This window comes from Chelon labrosus (genome assembly GCF_963514085.1).
Source record: "Chelon labrosus genome assembly, chromosome: 5".
Lineage (NCBI taxonomy): Eukaryota > Metazoa > Chordata > Actinopteri > Mugiliformes > Mugilidae > Chelon > Chelon labrosus.
This window is the reverse complement of record NC_140341.1, coordinates 14,371,917-14,397,891: the sequence shown is the minus strand read 5'-3', so window position 1 is coordinate 14,397,891 and position 25,975 is coordinate 14,371,917.

The window sequence follows — 25,975 nt, the reverse complement described above, 5'->3', positions numbered from 1 at the left end:
TGGGGTGGGATGCTCTGGCTCACCCATGGCCCCAGAGGCTGCTCTACGCTTTTCCCCCCTTCTCCCTTCTCCAGCCTCTTCTCCGAAGGTTGCAGATGGAAGGGGGGAGGCTGATTCTGGTGGCTCCGTTTTGGCCCCACATGCCATGGTTTTCGGCGATTCCTCAACTCTTGGACGGCATGCCGTGGGAACTCCCACAGCGCAGGGACCTGCTGTCTCAGGCAAATGGAACCCTGTTCCACCCCTTCCCAGCGGGCCTCAGACTGGTGGCCTGGCCCCTGAGAGGGACAGGCTCCTGGATCTAGGTTTGCCAGCGCCAGTGGTGAGGACTATACAAGAAGCAAGGGCACCATCTACTAGGATGGCCTACTCATATCGCTGGGAGGTGTTTTCCACTTGGTGTAGGGCCCACCAGGTGGACCCCTATTCAGCCATGGCCAAGGACATCCTGCTGTTCTTGCAGGGCCAGCTGGATGCAGGAAAGTCTGCCGTTACCCTCCGAGGTATGGTGGCGGCAATCAAGGCAGTGCGTGGCGGTGAACACGCCCTGAGTGAGGCCAGCTGCTCCTTGATTTCAAGGTTCCTTAAAGGTGCACGGCGGCTTACGGTTTGCAGGACTAGACCTACAGTCCCTCCATGGGATCTGGACGTGGTCCTCGACGCGCTTAGGGGCCCTCCCTTCGAGCCCCTTGGGGCTGCTGAGGTGAAGTGGCTTTCCCTTAAAACTGCATTTTTGCTGGCCATAACCTCTGCCAGGAGGGTGAGTGAGCTCCAGGCACTGTCGGTCCACAGTGACTGCTGCAGGTTCTCACCAGATGGGTCAAGCGTGGTCCTCCACCCCAACCCAGCTTTCCTGCCTAAGGTTTTTTCCGAGTTTCACTTATCTCAGTCGGTAGAACTACGAGCGCTCCCTTCTGGCGGAGATGGGATGTCTGGGCAACGCCAGTGTGTGCTGTGTCCGGTTAGGGCCTTGAAGGAGTATATCCGGCGCACTCAGGCTGTCAGGAAGACTGATCAGCTCTTCATCTGTTTCGACACCAGTCGTTTGGGGAGACCCCTGTCAAAACAGAGGCTGTCCCACTGGGTCGTGGACATGGTTCAGCAGGCATACGCACTTTCTGGTATACCTGTCCCACCCCGGGTTCGGGCACACTCAACTCGGGGTGTGGCCACCTCGTGGGCCTTATGGCGAGGAGCTTCTCTGGCCACCATATGTGCCGCGGCCACATGGTCGTCTCAGTCCACCTTTTCAAGGTTTTACCGACTAAACATCGCAGCCACCCCTTCCTTTGGGGACAGGGTGCTGGGTGAGACTTGTTAGGGGGCTGTGCCTCCTTCCCCATCACCTGTTGACCCTCGACCGAGTCAGTTGGTCTGAGTGGTCACCCCCTTTCACAGTAACTGGCCTTTACGTCTTGTGGGGCCTTTTTCCTGTGTTCTTGGGTCGATCCTGCGTCTTGCGGATCGACCTGAGCAGCCTTCTGCCTCTCAGGCTTGGCCTTGCGCCTTGCGGGCCTTGACCTGGGTGGTATGTAAATAGTGTACATTTGTAAATAGTTCGTTTGTTGCACGTTTGCATTTCAGGTTATGGGCTGCACCGTCTCCTCACGGGGTGTCTTAAAGAGTTCCCCGTACATATGGAATATGTAACGGAGTGGAGAGATAGTCTCGAGACGAAAGAGAACGTTAGGTTACGTTGTAACCTTGGTTCTCTGAGTGAAGAGACTATCTCTCCAACTCTTAGGGCCGCTCGGAGACCAGTGTCGATCAAACTATCACTGATTTCACGCCAGCACAGGTGCTTTATAGGGTAAACCTGGGGGCGTGACCGGGCGAGCCGGTGTGTCTTAAAGAAGTATCCACGTACCCTGACATGCAGGGGAGGTCATTCCCCGTACATATGGAATATGTAACGGAGTGGAGAGATAGTCTCTTCACTCAGAGAACCAAGGTTACAACGTAACCTAACGTTACTAATAGACAGAGACATGTCAGTTTACAAACCCACAAGTGTGGCTTAGTTAACATGTCCAGGAAGTGACAGAAACAAATGTCTGGGAAGCTCTGCTTCTTAACCACACTGTTCAGATACTGTTGCAGTTGGTCAATGTCATTATCACTGTTTGGCATTAATGTCATCTTTATCAGATATAACATATTAATACTTTAATAGAACTACAGATACAAATGACAAACTTCAACTGGGAAAAATGCTTCAACAAAAATACTTTGCTCAAGTCAAAGGTTGTCAGATACATCAGTTGCGGTACTCATGCAACAACAACAACAAAATCTTGGCTTTTGTAAACCAATAAGCTGTTGCAGCGGAAGAAGACGAGACGAGACGAGACGAGACGTTGCACCATCACTGTGACCCTGCTGCTTTACGCATAACATGTTGTTTGATGCTGGTTGGGTCTGCCTGGCTGGTGCGGTTGCAACAATAACTCTCAATGTGCAACCTGTTCACATCAACTAGTGTTAAACCACGAAAGGATGGGTATTCAAGTGTAGAAGAAGAAAAAACTGGAGATGGAAGAAAGAACACAGGAAATGCATGTGGACAGGGCATAGAGTATGGACAAGTAATAAATGCAAAATTGTAATATTTAGATTCTGAAATGTATTTATTTAAAACTTGCTTGTTTTTTCACTGCTTCTTGAGTAGAACTGAAAGCATTTTAAATAACTGATTGATTTACACTTTTGCTTTCTGGTTATATTAAAGTGTATCTTTGGAGGTCTTATTTCATGATGTTGGACACACCCTGCCTGACACAGACACACACACAAAAACACTTTAGAAACAACTGAACAAACATGAAATGTCATAGTTTGTGATTAGTTTTCCTGGGGTTCTGCTTCCTGTTTTATTTTGTTAAGTTCTTGGTTTCCTGTCTTGTGTTTCTCCCTGTGATTGATTCATTGATTTCTCCTTGTGTGCTCCGCCCTGATTTGTTTGACCTGTGTCTCGTCACCCCTCTGTCCCCTGTCTGTATATATAGCCCTGCCTTCCCCTTTGTTCTCTGTCACGTCGCACTTGTTGTCTGTATACTTGTCTCCTTGCCATGTTCATGTCTCGCCACGTTTGGTATACCTGCCGTCTCTGCAGCGCTTTCGGTCATGTCTTTTTTTGTTAAATATGTCTTTGTCACCAACTCCTGCCTCAGCCCTCTCTGTCCTGCGTTTCGGTCCTACCCCAATTAACCTGCAAACCCCCTGACTTGAACGGCACAAGGTGTTGACCTGGCCTCCAAATTTACTAGATCCCAAACTGATCAAGTATCTGTGGGATGATCTACAGAGGGCCCTCCCCTCAACCCATAGGACTCAAAGGCCCCCCGCTAACAACATCCTATTACCAGACACCACAGGACACCCTCAGAAGGCCCATGTCCATTCTTTGATGACTCACAACTGTTTTGGAGGCACAAGGGAGACCTACACAATATTAGGAAGGTACTTTTAATGTTGTGGCTGATTGATTCAGAATCAATCTCAAATGAGAACAAGGACTTTGGGTTTGTTGTAACATTCAAATATTCATTTCAAAGCTGGATGTATTGTTCTTTACTTATTCAATAAAATGTCAAAAGAGCACAATGCATGGTGTTGGTTTTCTACACCAGATGGTGCTGTTGGAGAGGTCTGACAGTGATTAAAGACATGCCCACAGTTGACAAAAGACAGAAAGGTGAACGTTAACTCAGGCCACCTGCTGGTTGTGTAGAAAAAAAAATGAAATAAAGCAGTAGCCCTGGTGGTGTACCGCCTGTCTGAGCAAGAATCCACAAGATGAGAAACTAAACCCACGACTACTATCACCATACCTATTAGATACATTTAGTTTCACAGTCTCCCAAGACACAGTATCTGCTTGTCATGGTTTCTTATTGTTTTCAGGAGCTGTACCTTTGCCACAGAAGGGCTGATGGACCAGGAACTGTGTTTGTTGAGATGATAGATATGTAGACGTTACAAAGTTGATCTCTGGTTCACCCAACAAAAGAAATGGCAGTAACTTCACATCTTACACTATACTGCCAAAAGTATTCGCCCATCTGTCTTTACATGCATATGAATTCAAGTGACATCCCATTCTTAATTTATAGGGTTTAATATGACGTAGGCCCACCCTCTGCAGCTATAACAGTTTCAACTCTTCTGGGAAGGCTTTCCACAAGGTTTAGGAGTGTGTTTATGGGAATTTTTGACCATTCCTCCAGAAGGGCATTTGTGAGGTCAGACACTGATGTTGGATGAGAAGGCCTGGCTCACAGTCTTCGCTCTAATTCATCCCAAAGGTGTTCTATCTGGTTGAGGTCAGGACTCTATGCAGGGCAGTCAAGTTCTTCCGCACCGAACTCTCTCATCCATGTCTTTATGGACCTTGCTTTGTGCACTGGTGCACAGTCATGCTAGAACAAGAAGGGGCCATCACCAAACTGTTCCCACAAAGTTGGGAGCATGGAATTGTCCAAAATCTCTTAGTATGCTGAAGCATTCAGAGTTCCTTTCACTGGAACTAAGGGGCCAAGCCCAGCTCCTGAAAAACAACCCCACACCATAACCCCCCTCCACCAAACTTCACACTTGGCACAATGCAGTCAGACAAGTACCGTTGTCCTGGCAACCACCAAACCCAGATCGGTCCATCAGATTGCCAGATGGAGAAGCGAGATTCGTCACTCCAGAGAACGCGTCTCCACTGCTCTAGAGTCCAGTAGCAGCGTGCTTTACGCCACTGCATCTGACGATTTGCATTGCACTTGGTGATGTATAACTTGGATGCAGCTGCTCGGCCATGGAAACCCATTCCATGAAGCTCTCTACACACTGTTCTTGAGCTAATCTGAAGGACACATGAAGTTTGGAGGTGTGTAGTGATTGACTCAGAAAGTTGGTGACCTCTGCACACTATATGCCTCAGCATCCGTTGACCCCAATCTGTTAATTCATGTGGCCTACCACTTTGTGGCTCAGTTACTGTCGTTCCCAATCACTTCCACTTTGTTATAGTACCACTGACAGTTGACTGTGTATATTTAGTAGCGCAGAAATTTCACGACTGTAATTCACTGAGCTCCTGAGAGCGACACATTCTTTCACAAATGTTTGTAGAAGCACTCTGCATGGAAGTGATTGGAACATCTGAATTCAGTTATTGGGATGGGTGAGTGAATATTTTTGGCAATATAGTGCATGTTTCTGTTTTTTATAGATACATACATACTGGAAACTACATTCTGTCGTGACATGCTGGAATACACACGCGTGCCGGATGGTCGTATATACTTCACAGGTGGGAGGTCAGGAAGTGGTGAGCTTATCGTGAGAGAAGTGAGCAGTCGCTACTGTAGATCATTTCAAGAGTTTCAGGTCCAGAGAGTGCTGAGCCTGATGGACAGACTGAGCTACCTGGTGATCTTTTTGTGCTTCACATGTATCCACGCATCTGGAGGAGGTGAAGGTAAATCTTAAAACATTTTAAAACTTATATTAGAAGTGACTTTGGACACGACATGAAAAACTATGACAAGAAAATGAATGTCTGTACGTATGATGGCAGCAGAAAAACAACTTTGATGAAGTTGTGACTTTAAAACTGTAAAATAGTCAAACAAAAGGATTTAAGAGAGGTGATAAAATGATGGTGAAACATAGTTTGGGGAGTCAGTGTCAGAATCATATAATCTTCAGATCAGATGATAGAAATGAGCCAACATGAGCTACCACATCCTGTCATGTAACTAATGCATAAACAGTTAATCAGCCAAATGTTCTGTCTTTCACCAAAAAAATTAATTTAAATGAGGACAATCTGAAAATTTAGAGCAAAAAAAAATGTGTGGATTTGATGTCAGTATACTATGATGAGGAGGAAGCGTTAAAAAAGTTTTGTTTTGACAGTTTAGAGGTATCATGTTCGTACGTGTCATTATTTCAACGTGGAATGTGCCACAAGCCGAACACCCAGTTTGTGTGCTTGTGTGAGCGAATGGCTAGATGTGTTACCATGACTGTAAAGCACTTTGAGTACCAGTGGATAGATAGGAGCTGTATAAAAACAAGACCATTTACCAAGACCATAATTTAAAATCTATGATGTAGATTTTCCACTTCTCATTCACTCTTCTTTGGCGATTCATTGATGCTCTGTATGTAAACAGTGGACTGTATTAGAAACTGTTACCAAGATAACTATCCAATAAAATGAATACAAATAATATGTTTTCTTTTATTAGTGCCATCTGTACACACACATCTATTTCATGTATGTGGTTCGTTGGCGGATGCTCTATGCTGGATGAAAGAAAACGTAATTACATTAACTACACAAAACTTAAGTTATGCTTTGAAAATGCAACACCGTTTGTTGCATAAAAGAAACAGTCAAACTTTTCTGAAGCTGTCTTTCACCTATTCTTGAAATTGTAAACTGTTTTTCATCAAATCAAAAAATAAAGTAAATTACATAAGACAATGCCAAAGTTTTCACTGAAATCAGATGCCTTTTATTTTACTTTCATTTCAGACTCGTCTTCTTCGTGTGAAGTTGAGTTTTCGATCCGGAGAGGCACAACATGGTTTACTGCTCCAGGACAAAGTGTGGAGGTCAGCTGTCCAGTCAAACACTGTGGAGAACCTCCTAATATCATCTGGTGTAAACTGCTTGACGATAAAACCTGTAAGAGGGTTAATAAATCAAAGGATGTAGAAATAAGACAGAACCATGATGGGGACAAACTGGTCTCATATTTGAGTTTCAAAGAGATTTCAGTTCATGATGACGGCCTGTACAGATGTGCTTTAATGGGAGACAAACATCCTACAGTCAGTCATCCCATCAACATCTCAGTTTCAGGTAGGCAGTTGTTTTTCTCCCTCAGCATTAAAATATACATGCAATAAATATCATTAATTTTATATGCTATCTATTTCTAAAGACACATATGAGGAAGTTGAAAACAACGTGATACCTGACAATGATCCAGGTAAGAACCTGTACAGTATCTGTGTGATGTGAATCATAATAGATGCAGTTTAAGATCATTGATTTGATTCTTCTACTTTTTGCAGCTGAATCATTGAGCAGTGACAGTTATTATCTTGTGCTATACATTGCCATCTGCCTCAGCGTAGCTTTCCTGGTTGTCACATTGATATTGGCAATCCTGCTGAGGATTTGTGACCATAATCGTAAGAACATTAATATGTATTGTCATTTTGGATTATAGAGAACATGTCATATATATTTCTCTTCTCACCACCTAATACTTATTTTTTCTTTTTCTTTTGTCCTTCAAAGCAGGTGCAGAGAGAGCAGACAGCCAAGTGTCAAACTGTGCAGTGTATGCTGTCACTGACCAGTCTGCTGAAGAACAACAGAATGAGACTCAAAAAGATAAAGATCCACTTTATACCACCGCCATCTTTGCCTGAACATTTCTGTTACGTGCCAGACAGGGGCAGCGTATTTTTCTTGGTTTTTCTCTCACTCTCTCTCCCCTCTCCCCTGTGTGTTCACGTAATACTGTGTGATTCCACCTGGGAAGTCTGTCAGAGCCTGCTGATTGGTTAGTTCATCCAATTGCCACCACAGGACCTACTTCAAAAGGATCCAGCTACAGCAGGGGTGTCAAACTGATCCGTGAAAGGGCCACTGTGGCTGCAGGTTTTCATTCCAACCATGCAGCACCCATGCAGTGGGTGTGGCTGGCAAGTTTTTGTTCCAATCAAGCAAGAGGACACCTGAATTGACTGTGTGAAGGCAGTTCAGTTGATTGATTGAGCCAAGTCAGGTGTGCTGCTGCATGGTTGGAATGAAAACCTGCAGCCACAGTGGCCCTTTCACGGATCAGTTTGACACCTGTGAGCTACAGGCTCCATGCCCTCTACTTCCCCTGCACCTGATTTACTGCTGCATGCTAGTTGCTTTGACTGCTTGCAGCTTGTTTTGAGAACCACATGGTTCAATATCTGCCCTTTGCTTGTTGCCCGGCTCGATTGTTCTTTTGTTTTCTGTCACCTACCGTGGTATTGAGACGTGTGGACCCTTTCTGTTTAATTTATTTCAGTTGTGGTTGAAGGTGCGGACCAGAGGTAAGACTGGGGTACCCTTTACACCCCACCACGTAGGATTCCTCTGTTATACACACTAGGATTATTGGTTGGTGCCACCCATGTAGTTCTGATAACGTTTTTTAGTAGAAAAGATAGTTAGGCCCTTTTTGTTTGTTGTTTTCTATATGGCAGTGTGTTAGCCAGGCCTAGTTTTGTTTTATTGCTTTCGTTTATTTGGCACAACCACGTGGTCCAATTCTTCCCCACTGTTTTTGTTTTGAGGAGATTTTTGTTTAGTTATCTTTTATATTTCAATAAATATTTAACTTTTGTTACTCCAGACTTGAGCATTGGTTGTATTGTTTGTCCCTGATTTTTCCCTGGACACACCTGGGGACGCAACAATTTCCCATACCTAACATTTATGGCTTTAATATGTTTTTAATTAGTTGAGCCAGTGGTCTGTGTGGATTAGTCATGTGTAGACTCACTGAATAATGTACTTAGCATTACATGCTGATGTTTGTGATGTTGCTTTCTGCAATATAATCTTGAACATTTAGTTTTGCTTGTGATTTTATGTTTTACAGTTAGAGTAATCTTATCAACTCTACTGTTATTTCAGTGAAAGGTCTGACTTTCTGATCTCCTGCTGTCCTCTGTGGGAAACTGCTGTTACTAATAGACAGAGACATGTCAGTTTACAAACCCATAAGTGTGGCTTAGTTAACATGTCCAGGAAGTGACAGAAACAAATGTCTGGTAAGCTCTGCTTCTTAACCACACGGTTCAGATACTGTTGTAGATGATCAATGTCCTTATCACTGTTTGGCATTAATGTCATCTTTATTAGATATAACATATTAATACTTTAATAGAACTACAGATACAAACAACAAACTTCAACCGGGAAAAATGCTTCAACAAAAATACTTTGCTCAAGTCAAAGGTTGTCAGTTGCAGTACTCATGCAACAAAAACAACAACAAAAACTTGGCTTTTGTCAACCAATAAACAGTTGCACCATCACTGTGACCCTGCTGCTTTACGCATAACATGTTTGTTGCAGCAGCACCATCTCAGCTGGTTGGGTCTGCGTGGCTGGTGCGGTTGCAACAATAATTTTCAAAGTGCAACCTGTTCACATCAATTAAGTGTGAAACCACGAAGGGACGGGTGTTCAAGTGCAGAAGAAGGGAAAACCAGAGATGGAAGAAAGAACACAACATGCTTGTTTTTCTCACTGCTTGCAGAGTAGGACTGAAAGCATTTTAAATTTGTACGGCTAATTTGCTTGATTGCTTTCTGATAGAAAAATATTGGGTTTAGGTACTAGATTTAGCAAACGGGTTATTTTCATGTACGATTATGTGCCTTCACTCCACACGTTCCACTTTTGCTTTCAGCTTATATTAAAGTGTATTTTTAGAGGTCATATTTTGTAATGTTGGACACATCATTTCATACTAGATATTTTGGATGACATTGTATTTGTTATTTGCTTACTAACCATTCCTGCAATGTCCTTGACCGAATGTCCACAGCTCTCTACATCATGCAGTAATATTCCTTCTGCCACCTCCCAGTGTCCTGTTGCAACGTAACTGCTGGAGCCTGTGTCTATACACACATCAGCCACAACATTAAAACCACAGGTGAATTAAATAACATTGACTATCTTTTTACAATACAATGTTCTGCTGGGAAATATTTGGACCTGGTGTTCATGTGGATGTTTATTTAGACATGTAGCACCCAACTAGACCAAATGAGGCACCCCCACCCCATAGCAATGACACTCCTTGATGGCAGCAGCCATCCCCAGTAGGGTGCAGCCTGACACAGGAACACACACAAAAATGCTTTAGGAACAACTGAACATACATGAATTGTCATGGTTTGTGATTAGTTTTTCTGGGGTTCTGTTTCCTGTTTTATTTAAGTTCTTGGTTTCCTGTCTTGTGTTTTCCCTGTGATTGATTCATTGATTTCTCCTTGTGTGCTCCGCCCTGATTTGTTTCACCTGTGTCTCATCACCCCTCTGTCCCCTGTCTGTATATATGGCCCTGCCTTTCCCTTTGTTTTGTGTCACTTTGTACTTGTTGTCTGTATACTTGTCTCCTTGCGATGTTCATGTGTCCTAGAAGTTTTTGTCTCATCATGTTTGATATGCCTACCATCTCTGCAGGGCTTTCGTTCTTGTCTTTTTTTTGTGAAATATCTTTTTGTTACCAACTCCTCCCTCAGCCCTCTCTGTCCAGCATTTGGGCCCTACCCCCATTATCCCACAAACCCTTTGACATGAAAAACAGCACAAGGTGTTGACCTGGCCTCCAAATTCACGAGATCCCAAACTGATCAAGTATCTGTGGGATGATCCACAGAGGCCCCTCCCCACAACCCATGGGACCCAAAGGATCCAAAGGCCCCCACTAACTACATTCTGTTGCCAGACACCACAGGACACCCTCAGAAGGCCCATGTCCATTCTCTGATGAGTCACAACTGTTTTGGAGGCACAAGGGAGACCAACACAATATTAGGAAGGTGGTTTTAATGTTGTGGCTGATTGATTCAGAACCAAGCTGAAATGAGAACAAGGACTTTGGGTGTGTTGTAACATTCAAATATTCCTTTCAAAGCTGGATGTATTGTTCTTTACTTATTGAATAAAATGTCAAAAGAGCACAATGCGTGGTGTTGGTTTTCTACACCAGATGGTGCTGTTGGAGAGGTCTGACAGTGATTAACACTAGAAGTCCCAGCATTTTTTGCTCTACCTATAAAACCCAGAGGGCAGCCGATCGGCTGGAAGGCTTTTAGCTAATATCCTAATCACCTGTGAACCCTCCTTTAGTTATGTAAACGAGGCAATCACTGGGGGACCACAGGAGGGGACATGCTGAGCCACTTCAAGGAAACCCGTGGGGAGGGGAGGGGGAGTGGGCCCAGAGAGCTTATGGAGGAGAGGGTGGCTGTTCACTTCTAACCTGGCAACACCTTGAGAGAGAAACTGGTTCATCCCAAAGACAAAACACCTTGACATAAAATGGGGGAGGGGGGGAATCAGAGAGGAGCAGGATTGCTGGGGGTTTGGAGGCCAGAGTGTGTGGGGGAAGGAGGCACACCTGAGGGCTGTGAACTCATTTGCTCTGTCCAGGCTGCTAACTGACTGTCTGTCTTTCACCAGTTTCACCAGGTGGCAGCCTGGGCAGAACAAATGAGCTGAATCAAAATGTAATATATGTAGAAGGATGTAGAAGTTATCAGGACCCTACAACACTGGGCTTCCAACATCCCCACCAGACACATAGGAAAAGTAAAATAACAGAACCACATCAAAAAAGCACTCAAAATCTGTGGTTATCCCAACTGGGCCTTCATGATATTTACACATATTTACAAATAATAATAAAAAAAATGCATTATCAGGATACAGTGTTAGAGAGTGGAAGTGAGTGAGACTTAGACTTAGAGCTTAGACTTAAAACTTTATTGATCCCTTTGGGGTGACTCCCTCAGGGAAATTTGAGTTTTCCGCAGCAGCAAGCACGCAGAGCAGTTTGCAGACAAACAACAGCAGTTGTTTGCAAATAGTTATAGAAAAAGTGATTGAATAATAAAATGGTGAACATTAAATAATGAACGGTGAACTTCCTTTGAGTGGGATTAAAATAAGCTGTAGTAAAACTCTAGTAGGGAAAAATAAACAGTAAGTAACAGTGAGTGAGGTGAGTACATTTCAATAATCACGCACAATGCTGGCACTGCCAAGCCATCTCCTTTCTGCATGCCTCCCGGTGCATGCTTGATATAGCACATATGCATTCAGTGCTGCCATATCAATCATGTTATAGAACACAGCGACTGGCCAGCGCCGTGTTCCTGTGCGGACAGTGTACTCCCGCACCATCTGGTCCATCACATCAACGCCGCACTTTGTGGTGTTGTAAAGGGTGACAGTGTTTGGCTTCCTTTTGGTGGTATTCTCAGTCTGAACCACGCTGTGCATGCTGCTGAGAATGTAGACTGTCTTCTTCCGTTTGGGCGCATACACCATCAGCGTGGCACCAGTGGTTGAAAATACCTGAGTGGTGAATTCATCGCGGTCCCTCTGTCTTGTTGATTGTGGAATTTCTCGCCGAATCCTGTTGACTGTGCCGATAATGGTGGTTTTCCGGCTAAGCAGTCGTTGTGCAAGTGACAGCAATGTAAAGAAATTGTCCGTGGTAACATTTCTGCCCTTGTCCAGGAATGGTTCCATCAGCCTCATAACTACATTCTCGGACAGTCTCTCCCCACTGGGACGACTGGGGTCCTTGCCAAGATATGGGAGGACATTGCAGATGTATTTGGATTTCAAGTCACAAGCCACCCAAAACTTGATCCCAAACTTGTCAGGTTTCGTTGCGAGTCTTTGACGGGAAAAGCTGTTCATCAATGGTGATGTGTCGACCAGGGTTGTAGGATGTGATGCAGTTGGCGACAAACGATCCCCACACACCGGAAATTGCAGCAAACTTATCTGTCTTTGCTCGCTCACTGCGGGTGTCCTTGTCATCAAAGCGTAGGTGTCGCATGATGTCTTGGAAGCAATTTCGGGACATAGTTGCAGTGATCTGGGGGTTTCCCAGGTTTGCTGACCAGCAGTCACGCAGTGATGGAACCTTGGTCAGCCCCCGCAAGATGACAATAGCAATAAATGCCATTAGTTCAAGGAGGGCCATGAACCAGTCCACATGCTCCGTTTGCTGTGTGTGTTCAACAGTACAGTCTCAAATGGAACCAAGCATTTCCAGAGTGATAAAACACAGGAAGCTCTGAAGACGACTCAAGATGGACCTCCTGGCCTTAGCCGTTGGCTCTCCATCTGCGTCGTATGGAGATGGAGGGGTGAAATGGAGACTTGTCCCCACCTGTTCTTCACACCACACTGTGCCATCTTTCGCCGTCTCTGTCTGGTCAGTCCCCACCCGAGCTTACTGTTACTTACTGTTTATTTTTCCCTACTAGAGTTTTACTACAGCTTATTTTAATCCCACTCAAAGGAAGTTCACCATTCATTATTTAATGTTCACCATTTTATTATTCAATCACTTTTTCTATAACTATTTGCAAACCACTGCTGTTGTTTGTCTGCAAACTGCTCTGCGTGCTTGCTGCTGCGGAAAACTCAAATTTCCCTGAGGGAGTCACCCCAAAGGGATCAATAAAGTTTTAAGTCTAAGTTCTAAGTCTAAGTCTCACTCACTTCCACTCTCTAACACTGTATCCTGATAATGCATTTTTTTTTATTATTATTTGTAAATATGTGTAAATATCATGAAGGCCCAGTTGGGATAACCACAGATTTTGAGTGCTTTTTTGATGTGGTTCTGTTATTTTACTTTTCCTATGTGTCTGGTGGGGATGTTGGAAGCCCAGTGTTGTAGGGTCCTGATAACTTCTACATCCTTCTACATATATTACATTTTGATTCAGCTCATTTGTTCTGCCCAGGCTGCCACCTGGTGAAACTGGTGAAAGACAGACAGTCAGTTAGCAGCCTGGACAGAGCAAATGAGTTCACAGCCCTCAGGTGTGCCTCCCTCCCCCACACACTCTGGCCTCCAAACCCCCAGCAATCCTGCTCCTCTCTGATTCCCCCCCTCCCCCATTTTATGTCAAGGTGTTTTGTCTTTGGGATGAACCAGTTTCTGTCTCAAGGTGTTGCCAGGTTAGAAGTGAACACTGCTCTGTGTGCTTACCCCGTCCCCCACAAGCTCTCTGGGCCCACTCCCCCTCCCCTCCCCACAAGTTTCCTTGAAGTGGCTCAGCATGTCCCCTCCTGTGGTGCCCCAGTGATTGCCTCGTTTACATAACCAAAGGAGGGTTCACAGGTGATTTAGGATATTAGCTAAAAGCCTTCCAGCCGATCGGCTGCCCTGTGGGTTTTATAGGTAGAAAAGCCAAATGGCTGCTCTCTGGGACTTCTAGTGTTAAAGACATGCCCACAGTTGACAAAAGACAGAAAGGTGAAAGTTAACTCAATCCACCTGCTGGTTGTGTAGAAAAAAATTAAATAAAGCAGTCGCCCTGGCTATGTGCCGCCTGTCTGAGCAAGAATCCACAAGATGAGAAACTAAACCCAGGTCTACTATCACCATGCCTATAAGATACATTTAGTTTTATAGTAATAAGTGTTTTCTCCCAAGACACAGTATCTGCTTGTCATGGTTTCTTATTGTTTTCAGGAGCTGTACCTTTGCCACAGAAGGGCTGATGGACCAGGAACTGTGTTTGTTGAGATGATAGATATGTAGATGTTACAAAGTTGATCTCTGGTTCACCCAACAAAAGAAAAGCCAGTAACTTCACATCTTACACTATACTGACAAAAGTATTCGCTCATCTACCTTTATACACATATGAACTTAAGTGACATCCCATTCTTAATCGGGTTTAATATGACGTCGGCCCACCCTCTGCAGCTATAACAGCTTCAACTCTTCTGGGAAGGCTTTCCACAAGGTTTAGGAGTGTGTTTATGGGAATTTTTGACCATTCTTCCAGAAGCGCATTTGTGAGGTCAGACGCTGATGTTGGATGAGAAGGCCTGGCTCACAGTCTTCGCTCTAATTCATCTCAAAGGTGTTCTATCAGGTTGAGGTCAGGACTCTGTGCAGGCCAGTCAAGTTCTTCCACACCAAACTCTCTCATCCATGTCTTCATGGACCTTGCTTTGTGCACTGCTACACAGCCATGTTGGAACAAGAAGGGACCATTCCCAAACTGTTTCCACAAAGTTGGGAGCATGGAATTGTCCAAAATCTCTTATTATGGTGAAGCATTCAGAGTTCCTTTCACTGGAACTAAGGGGCCAAGCCCAGCTCCTGAAAAATAACCCCACACCATAATCCTCCCTTCACCAAACTTCACACTTGGCACAATGCAGTCAGACAAGTACCGTTGTCCTGGCAACTTCCAAACACAGATTGGTCCATCAGATTGCCAGATGGAGAGGCGTGATTTGTCACTCCAGAGAACACGTCTCAATTGCTCTAGAGTCCAACGATGGACTGCTTTACACCACCGCATCTGACGCTTCGCATTCCACTTGGTGATGTATGGCTTGGATGCAGCTGCTTGGCCATGGAAACCCATTCCATGAAGCTCTCTACACACTGTTCTTGAGCTAATCTGAAGGCCACATGAAGTTTGGAGTTGTGTAGCGATTGACTCCCACAATCCACAATCCAATTCCCAATCACTTCCACTTTGTTATAGTACCACTGACAGTTGACTGTGTATATTTAGTAGCGCAGAAATTTAACGACTGAAATTCACTTAGCTCCTGAGAGCGACCCATTCTTTCACAAATGTTTGTAGAAGCAGTCTGCATGCCTAGGTGCTTGATTTTATACACCTGTGGCTGTGGAAGTGATTGGAACATCTGAATTCAATTATTTGGATGGGTGAGTGAATACTTATATTTATATATTTTTGGCAATATAGTGCATGTTTCTGTTTTTTACACATACAAACATACATACTGGAAACTATGCTCTGTTGTGAGATGCCGGAATAGGCACGTGTGCCGGATGGTCGTATATACTTCGCAGGTGGGAGGTCAGGAAGTGGTGAGCTTGTCTTGAGTGAAGTGAGCAGCCACTACTGTAGATCATTTCAAGAGTTTCAGGTCCAGAGCGTGTTGAGCCTGATGGACAGACTGAGCTACCTGGTGATCTTTTTGTGCTTCACATGTATCCACGCATCTGGAGGAGGTGAAGGTAAATCTTAAAACATTTTAAAACTTGTATTAGAAGTGACTTTGGACACGACATGAAAAACTATGACAAGAAAATGAATGTCTGTATGTATGATGGCAGCAGAAAAACAACTTAGATGAAGTTGTGACTTTAAAGCTATAAAATAGTCAAACAGAAGGATTTAAGAGTGGTGATAAAATTATGGTAAAACACAGTTTGGGGAGTTAGTGTCAGAATCATATAATCTTCAGATCAGATGATAGAAATGAGCCAACATGAGCTACCACATCCTGTCATGTAACTAATGCATAAACAGTTAATCAGCCAAATGTTCTTTCTTTCACCAAAAAATAAACTTAAATGAGGACAATCTGAAAATTTAGAGCAAAAAAAATGTGTGTTAGATTTGATGTCAGTATACTATGATGAGGAGGAAGCGTTAAAAAAAGTTTTGTTTTGACAGTTTAGAGGTAGGATGTTGGTACGTGTCATTATTTCACGTAGAATGTGCCGCACGCCGAAGCAGGACAACGAATACCCAGTTTGTGTGCTTGTGTGAGCGAATGGCTAGATGTGTTACTGTGACTGTAAAGTGCTTTCAGTACCAGTAGATAGAAAGGAGATGTATAAAAACAAGAGCATTTACCAAGACCATAATTTAAAATCTATGATGTAGATTTTCCTCCTTCTCATTCACTCTTCTTTGGCGATTCATTGATGCTCTGTATGTAAACAATGGACTGTATTAGAATCTGTTACCAAGATAACTATCCAATAAAATGAGTCCAAATAATATGTCTTTTTTGATTAGTGCCATCTGTACACACACATCTATTTCATGTATGCTGTTTGTTTGCAAATGCTAACAGAATTAATTACACAAAAATGAAGTTATCCTTTAAAAATGCAACACAGTTTGTTCCATAAAAGAAACATTCAAACTTTTCTGAAGCTGTCTTTCACCTATTCTTGAAATGATAAACTGTTTTTCATCAAATCAAAAAATAAAGTAAATTACATAACACAATGCCAAAGTTTTCACTGAAATCAGATGCCTTTTTTTTACTTTTATTTCAGACTTGACTTCTTCGTGTGAAGTTGAGATTTTCCTCCGGAGGGGCACAACATGGTTTACTGCTCCAGGACAAAATGTGACAGTCAGCTGTCCGGTCAAACACTGTGGAGAACGTCTTCACGTCATCTGGAGTAAACTGCTTGACGATAAAACCTGGGAACAGATTTATAAATCAAAGAATGTAGAAATAAGACAGAACCATGATGGAGACAAACTGGTCTCACATTTGAGTTTCAAAGAGATTTCAGTTCATGATGACGGCCTGTACAGATGTGGTTTAATGGGAGACAAACATCCTACAGTCAGTCATCCCATCAACATCTCAGTTTCAGGTAGGCAGTTGTTTTTCTCCCTCAGCATTAAAATATACATGCAATAAATATCATTAATTTTATATGCTATCTATTTCTAAAGACACATATGAGGAAGTTGAAAACAACATGACACCTGACAATGATCCAAGTAAGAACCTGTACAGTATCTGTGTGATGTGAATCATAATAGATGCAGTTTAAGATCATTGATTTGATTCTTCTACTTTTTGCAGCTGAATCATTGAGCAGTGACAGTTATTATCTTGTGCTATACATTGCCATCTGCCTCAGCGTAGCTTTCCTGGTTGTCACATTGATATTGGCAATCCTGCTGAGGATTTGTGACCATAATCGTAAGAACATTAATATGTATTGTCATTTTGGATTATAGAGAACATGTCATATATATTTCTCTTCTCACCACCTAATACTTATTTTTTCTTTTTCTTTTGTCCTTCAAAGCAGGTGCAGAGAGAGCAGACAGCCAAGTGTCAAACTGTGCAGTGTATGCTGTCACTGACCAGTCTGCTGAAGAACAACAGAATGAGACTCAAAAAGATAAAGATCCACTTTATACCACCGCCATCTTTGCCTGAACATTTCTGTTACGTGCCAGACAGGGGCAGCGTATTTTTCTTGGTTTTTCTCTCACTCTCTCTCCCCTCTCCCCTGTGTGTTCACGTAATACTGTGTGATTCCACCTGGGAAGTCTGTCAGAGCCTGCTGATTGGTTAGTTCATCCAATTGCCACCACAGGACCTACTTCAAAAGGATCCAGCTACAGGCTCCATGCCCTCTACTTCCCCTGCACCTGATTTACTGCTGCATGCTAGTTGCGTTGACTGCTTGCAGCTTGTTTTGAGAACCACATGGTTCAATATCTGCCCTTTGCTTGTTGCCCGGCTCGATTGTTCTTTTGTTTTCTGTCACCTACCGTGGTATTGAGACGTGTGGACCCTTTCTGTTTAATTTATTTCAGTTGTGGTTGAAGGTGCGGACCAGAGGTAAGACTGGGGTACCCTTTACACCCCACCACGTAGGATTCCTCTGTTATACACACTAGGATTATTGGTTGGTGCCACCCATGTAGTTCTGATAACGTTTTTTAGTAGAAAAGATAGTTAGGCCCTTTTTGTTTGTTGTTTTCTATATGGCAGTGTGTTAGCCAGGCCTAGTTTTGTTTTATTGCTTTCGTTTATTTGGCACAACCACGTGGTCCAATTCTTCCCCACTGTTTTTGTTTTGAGGAGATTTTTGTTTAGTTATCTTTTATATTTCAATAAATATTTAACTTTTGTTACTCCAGACTTGAGCATTGGTTGTATTGTTTGTCCCTGATTTTTCCCTGGACACACCTGGGGACGCAACAATTTCCCATACCTAACATTTATGGCTTTAATATGTTTTTAATTAGTTGAGCCAGTGGTCTGTGTGGATTAGTCATGTGTAGACTCACTGAATAATGTACTTAGCATTACATGCTGATGTTTGTGATGTTGCTTTCTGCAATATAATCTTGAACATTTAGTTTTGCTTGTGATTTTATGTTTTACAGTTAGAGTAATCTTATCAACTCTACTGTTATTTCAGTGAAAGGTCTGACTTTCTGATCTCCTGCTGTCCTCTGTGGGAAACTGCTGTTACTAATAGACAGAGACATGTCAGTTTACAAACCCATAAGTGTGGCTTAGTTAACATGTCCAGGAAGTGACAGAAACAAATGTCTGGTAAGCTCTGCTTCTTAACCACACGGTTCAGATACTGTTGTAGATGATCAATGTCCTTATCACTGTTTGGCATTAATGTCATCTTTATTAGATATAACATATTAATACTTTAATAGAACTACAGATACAAACAACAAACTTCAACCGGGAAAAATGCTTCAACAAAAATACTTTGCTCAAGTCAAAGGTTGTCAGTTGCAGTACTCATGCAACAAAAACAACAACAAAAACTTGGCTTTTGTCAACCAATAAACAGTTGCACCATCACTGTGACCCTGCTGCTTTACGCATAACATGTTTGTTGCAGCAGCACCATCTCAGCTGGTTGGGTCTGCGTGGCTGGTGCGGTTGCAACAATAATTTTCAAAGTGCAACCTGTTCACATCAATTAAGTGTGAAACCACGAAGGGACGGGTGTTCAAGTGCAGAAGAAGGGAAAACCAGAGATGGAAGAAAGAACACAACATGCTTGTTTTTCTCACTGCTTGCAGAGTAGGACTGAAAGCATTTTAAATTTGTACGGCTAATTTGCTTGATTGCTTTCTGATAGAAAAATATTGGGTTTAGGTACTAGATTTAGCAAACGGGTTATTTTCATGTACGATTATGTGCCTTCACTCCACACGTTCCACTTTTGCTTTCAGCTTATATTAAAGTGTATTTTTAGAGGTCATATTTTGTAATGTTGGACACATCATTTCATACTAGATATTTTGGATGACATTGTATTTGTTATTTGCTTACTAACCATTCCTGCAATGTCCTTGACCGAATGTCCACAGCTCTCTACATCATGCAGTAATATTCCTTCTGCCACCTCCCAGTGTCCTGTTGCAACGTAACTGCTGGAGCCTGTGTCTATACACACATCAGCCACAACATTAAAACCACAGGTGAATTAAATAACATTGACTATCTTTTTACAATACAATGTTCTGCTGGGAAATATTTGGACCTGGTGTTCATGTGGATGTTTACTTAGACATGTAGCACCCAACTAGACCAAATGAGGCACCCCCACCCCATAGCAATGACACTCCTTGATGGCAGCAGCCATCCCCAGTAGGGTGCAGCCTGACACAGGAACACACACAAAAATGCTTTAGGAACAACTGAACATACATGAATTGTCATGGTTTGTGATTAGTTTTTCTGGGGTTCACAAACCCTTTGACATGAAAAACAGCACAAGGTGTTGACCTGGCCTCCAAATTCACGAGATCCCAAACTGATCAAGTATCTGAGGGATGATCCACAGAGGCCCCTCCCCACAACCCATGGGACCCAAAGGATCCAAAGGCCCCCACTAACTACATTCTGTTGCCAGACACCACAGGACACCCTCAGAAGGCCCATGTCCATTCTCTGATGAGTCACAACTGTTTTGGAGGCACAAGGGAGACCAACACAATATTAGGAAGGTGGTTTTAATGTTGTGGCTGATTGATTCAGAATCAAGCTGAAATGAGAACAAGGACTTTGGGTGTCTTGTAACATTCAAATATTCCTTTCAAAGCTGGATGTATTGTTCTTTACTTATTGAATAAAATGTCAAAAGAGCACAATGCGTGGTGTTGGTTTTCTACACCAGATGGTGCTGTTGGAGAGGTCTGACAGTGATTAAAGACATGCCCACAGTTGACAAAAGACAGAAAGGTGAAAGTTAACTCAATCCACCTGCTGGTTGTGTAGAAAAAAATGAAATAAAGCAGTAGCCCTGGCTGTGTGCCGCCTGTCTGAGCAAGAATCCACAAGATGAGAAACTAAACCCAGGTCTACTATCACCATGCCTATAAGATACATTTAGTTTTATAGTAATAGGTGTTTTCTCCCAAGACACAGTATCTGCTTGTCATGGTTTCTTATTGTTTTCAGGAGCTGTACCTTTGCCACAGAAGGGCTGATGGACCAGGAACTGTGTTTGTTGAGATGATAGATATGTAGATGTTACAAAGTTGATCTCTGGTTCACCCAACAAAAGAAAAGCCAGTAACTTCACATCTTACACTATACTGACAAAAGTATTCGCTCATCTACCTTTATACACATATGAACTTAAGTGACATCCCATTCTTAATCGGGTTTAATATGACGTCGGCCCACCCTCTGCAGCTATAACAGCTTCAACTCTTCTGGGAAGGCTTTCCACAAGGTTTAGGAGTGTGTTTATGGGAATTTTTGACCATTCTTCCAGAAGCGCATTTGTGAGGTCAGACGCTGATGTTGGATGAGAAGGCCTGGCTCACAGTCTTCGCTCTAATTCATCTCAAAGGTGTTCTATCAGGTTGAGGTCAGGACTCTGTGCAGGCCAGTCAAGTTCTTCCACACCAAACTCTCTCATCCATGTCTTCATGGACCTTGCTTTGTGCACTGCTACACAGCCATGTTGGAACAAGAAGGGACCATTCCCAAACTGTTTCCACAAAGTTGGGAGCATGGAATTGTCCAAAATCTCTTATTATGGTGAAGCATTCAGAGTTCCTTTCACTGGAACTAAGGGGCCAAGCCCAGCTCCTGAAAAATAACCCCACACCATAATCCTCCCTTCACCAAACTTCACACTTGGCACAATGCAGTCAGACAAGTACCGTTGTCCTGGCAACTTCCAAACACAGATTGGTCCATCAGATTGCCAGATGGAGAGGCGTGATTTGTCACTCCAGAGAACACGTCTCAATTGCTCTAGAGTCCAACGATGGACTGCTTTACACCACCGCATCTGACGCTTCGCATTCCACTTGGTGATGTATGGCTTGGATGCAGCTGCTTGGCCATGGAAACCCATTCCATGAAGCTCTCTACACACTGTTCTTGAGCTAATCTGAAGGCCACATGAAGTTTGGAGTTGTGTAGCGATTGACTCCCACAATCCACAATCCAATTCCCAATCACTTCCACTTTGTTATAGTACCACTGACAGTTGACTGTGTATATTTAGTAGCGCAGAAATTTAACGACTGAAATTCACTTAGCTCCTGAGAGCGACCCATTCTTTCACAAATGTTTGTAGAAGCAGTCTGCATGCCTAGGTGCTTGATTTTATACACCTGTGGCTGTGGAAGTGATTGGAACATCTGAATTCAATTATTTGGATGGGTGAGTGAATACTTATATTTATATATTTTTGGCAATATAGTGCATGTTTCTGTTTTTTACACATACAAACATACATACTGGAAACTATGCTCTGTTGTGAGATGCCGGAATAGGCACGTGTGCCGGATGGTCGTATATACTTCGCAGGTGGGAGGTCAGGAAGTGGTGAGCTTGTCTTGAGTGAAGTGAGCAGCCACTACTGTAGATCATTTCAAGAGTTTCAGGTCCAGAGCGTGTTGAGCCTGATGGACAGACTGAGCTACCTGGTGATCTTTTTGTGCTTCACATGTATCCACGCATCTGGAGGAGGTGAAGGTAAATCTTAAAACATTTTAAAACTTATATTAGAAGTGACTTTGGACACGACTTGAAAAACTATGACAAGAAAATGAATTTCTGTACGTATGATGGCAGCAGAAAAACAACTTAGATGAAGTTGTGACTTTAAAGCTATAAAATAGTCAAACAGAAGGATTTAAGAGTGGTGATAAAATTATGGTAAAACACAGTTTGGGGAGTCAGTTTCAGAATCATATAATCTTCACATCAGATGATAGAAATGAGCCAACATGAGCTACCACATCCTGTCATGTAACTAATGCATAAACAGTTAATCAGCCAAATGTTCTTTCTTTCATCAAAAAATAAACTTAAATGAAGGCAATCTGAAAATTTAGAGTAAAAAAAAATGTGTGTTAGATTTGATGTCAGTATACTATGATGAGGAGGAAGCGTTCAAAAAATTTGTTTTGACAGTTTAGAGGTAGTATGTTCCTACGTGTCATTATTTCAACGTAGAATGTGTCACACTCCGAAGCAGGACACCGAACACCCAGTTTGTGTGTTTGTGTGAGCGAATGGCGAGATGTGTTACTGTGACTGTAAAGCTCTTTTAGTACCAGTAGATAGAAAGGAGCTGTAAAAAAAACAAGACAATTTACCAAATTAAAAATCTATGATGTAGATTTTCCACCTTCTCATTCACTCTTCTTTGGCGATTCATTTATTCTCTGTATGTAAACAGTGGACTGTATTAGAAACTGTTACCAAGATAACTATCCAATAACATGAGTATTAATAATATGTCTTTTTTGATTAGTGCCATCTGTACACGCACATCTATTTTATGTATATTGTTTGTTTGCAGATGCTAACAGAATTAATTACACAAAAATGAAGTTGTCCTTTAAAAATTCAACACCGATTGTTGCATTGAAGAAATAGTCAAACTTTTCTGAAGCTGTCTTTCACCTATTCTTGAAATGATAAACTGTTTTTCATCAAACCAAAAAATAAAGTAAATTACATAAGACAATGCCAAAGTTTTCACTGAAATCAGATGCCTTTTTTACTTTCATTTCAGACTGGTCTTCTTCGTGTGAAGTTGAGCTTCCGATCCGGAGAGGCACAACATGGTTTACTGCTCCAGGACAAAGTGTGACAGTCAGCTGCCCTGTCAGACACTGTGGAGAACCTCTTAATGTCATCTGGTGTAAACTCCTTGACGATAAAACCTGTAAGAGGGTTAATAAATCAAAGGATGTAGAAATAAGACAGAACCATGATGGGGACAAACTGGTCTCATATTTGAGTTTCAAAGAGATTTCAGTTCATGATGACGGCCTGTACAGATGTGCTTTAATGGGATACGAGTATCGTACACTCAGTCATCCCATCAACATCTCAGTTTCAGGTAGGCAGTTGTTTTTCTCCCTCAGCATTAAAGTATACATGCAATAAATATCATTAATTTTACATGCTATCCATTTTTAAAGACACATATGAGGGGGTTGAAAACAACATGACACCTGACAATGATCCAAGTAAGAACCTGTACAGTATCTGTGTGATGTGCATCATAATACATGCAGTTTAATATCATTGATTTGATTCTTTTCCTTTTTGCAGCTGAACCACAGAGCGCTGACCGTGGCACAGCCCCGCCGTGGCTGCCGTATTTTGCCATCTGCCTCAGCGTAGCTCTCCTGGTTGTCGCATTGATGTTGATAATAGTGCTGAGGATTTATGGCCGTAATCGTAAGAACATTAATATGTATTGTCATTTTGGATTATAGAATACATATGTCATATACATTTCTCTTCTTACCACCTCATAATTTATTGTTTATTCATATTTTATCCTTCAAATCAGGCGCAGAGAGAGCAGACAGCCAAGTGTTAGACTGTGAACTGTACGCTGTCACTGAACAGTCTGCTGAAGAACAACAGAATGAGACTCAAAAAGATAAAGATCCACTTTATACCACCGCCATCTTTGCCTGAACATTTCCCATACCTAACATTTATGGCTTCAATACGTTTTTAATGAGTTGAGCCAGTGGTCTATGTGGATTAGTCGTGTAGACTCACTGAATAATGTACTTAGCATTACATGCTGATGTTTGTGATGTTGCTTTCTGCAATATAATCTTGAACATTTTGTTTTGCTTGATGTTTTATGTTTTACAGTTAGTAGAGTTGATAAGATTACTCTGTTATTTCAGTGAAAGGTCTGACTTTCTGATCTCCTGCAGTTTTCTGTGGGAAACTGCTGTTACTAATAGACAGAGACATGTCAGTTTAGAAACCCACAAGTGTGGCTTAGTTAACATGTCCAGGAAGTGACAGAAACAATGAAATGTCTGGTAAGCTCTGCTTCTTAACCACACTGTTCAGATACTGTTGCAGTTGGTCAATGTCATTATCACTGTTTGGCATTAATGTCATCTTTATCAGATATAACATATTAATATTAATTAATATATTAATACTTTAATAGAACTACAGATACAAACAACAAACTTCAACCGGGAAAAATGCTTCAACAAAAATATTTTGCTCAAGTCAAAGGTTGTCAGTTACATCAGTTGCGGTACTCATGCAACAAAAACAACAACAACAAAATCTTGGCTTTTGTAAACCAATAAGCCGTTGCAGCGGAAGAAGACGAGACGAGACGAGACGTTGCACCATCACTGTGACCCTGCTGCTTTACGCATAACATGTTGTTTGATGCTGGTTGGGTCTGCCTGGCTGGTGCGGTTGCAACAATAACTCTCAATGTGCAACCTGTTCACATCAACTAGTGTTAAACCACAAAGGGACGTGTGTTCAAGTGCAGAAGAAGAGAAGAAACTGGAGATGGAAGAAAGAACACAGGAAATGCATGTGGACAGGGCATAGAGTATGGACAAGTAATAAATGCAAAATTGTAATATTTAGATTCTGAAATGTATTTATTTAAAACTTGCTTGTTTTTTTCACTGCTTCTTGAGTAGAACTGAAAGCATTTTAAATAACTGATTGATTTACACTTTTGCTTTCCGGTTATATTAAAGTGTATCTTTGGAGGTCTTATTTCATGATGTTGGACACACCCTGCCTGACACAGACACAAAAACACTTTAGAAACAACTGAACAAACATGAAATGTCATAGTTTGTGATTAGTTTTCCTGGGGTTCTGTTTCCTGTTTTATTTAGTTAAGTTCTTGGTTTCCTGTCTTGTGTTTCTCCCTGTGATTGATTCATTGATTTCTCCTTGTGTGCTCCGCCCTGATTTGTTTCACCTGTGTCTTGTCACCCCTCTGTCCCCTGTCTGTATATATAGCCCTGCCTTCCCCTTTGTTCTCTGTCACGTCGTACTTGTTGTCTGTATACTTGTCTCCTTGCCATGTTCATGTCTCGTCACGTTTGGTATACCTGCCGTCTCTGCAGCGCTTTCGGTCTTGTCTATTTTTGTTAAATATGTCTTTGTCACCAACTCCTGCCTCAGCCCTCTCTGTCCTGCATTTCGGTCCTACCCCAATTAACCTGCAAACCCCCTGACTTGAACGGCACAAGGTGTTGACCTGGCCTCCAAATTCACTATATCCCAAACTGATCAAGTACCTGTGGGATGATCCACAGAGGGCCCTCCCCTCAACCCATAGGATTCAAAGGCCCCCGCTAA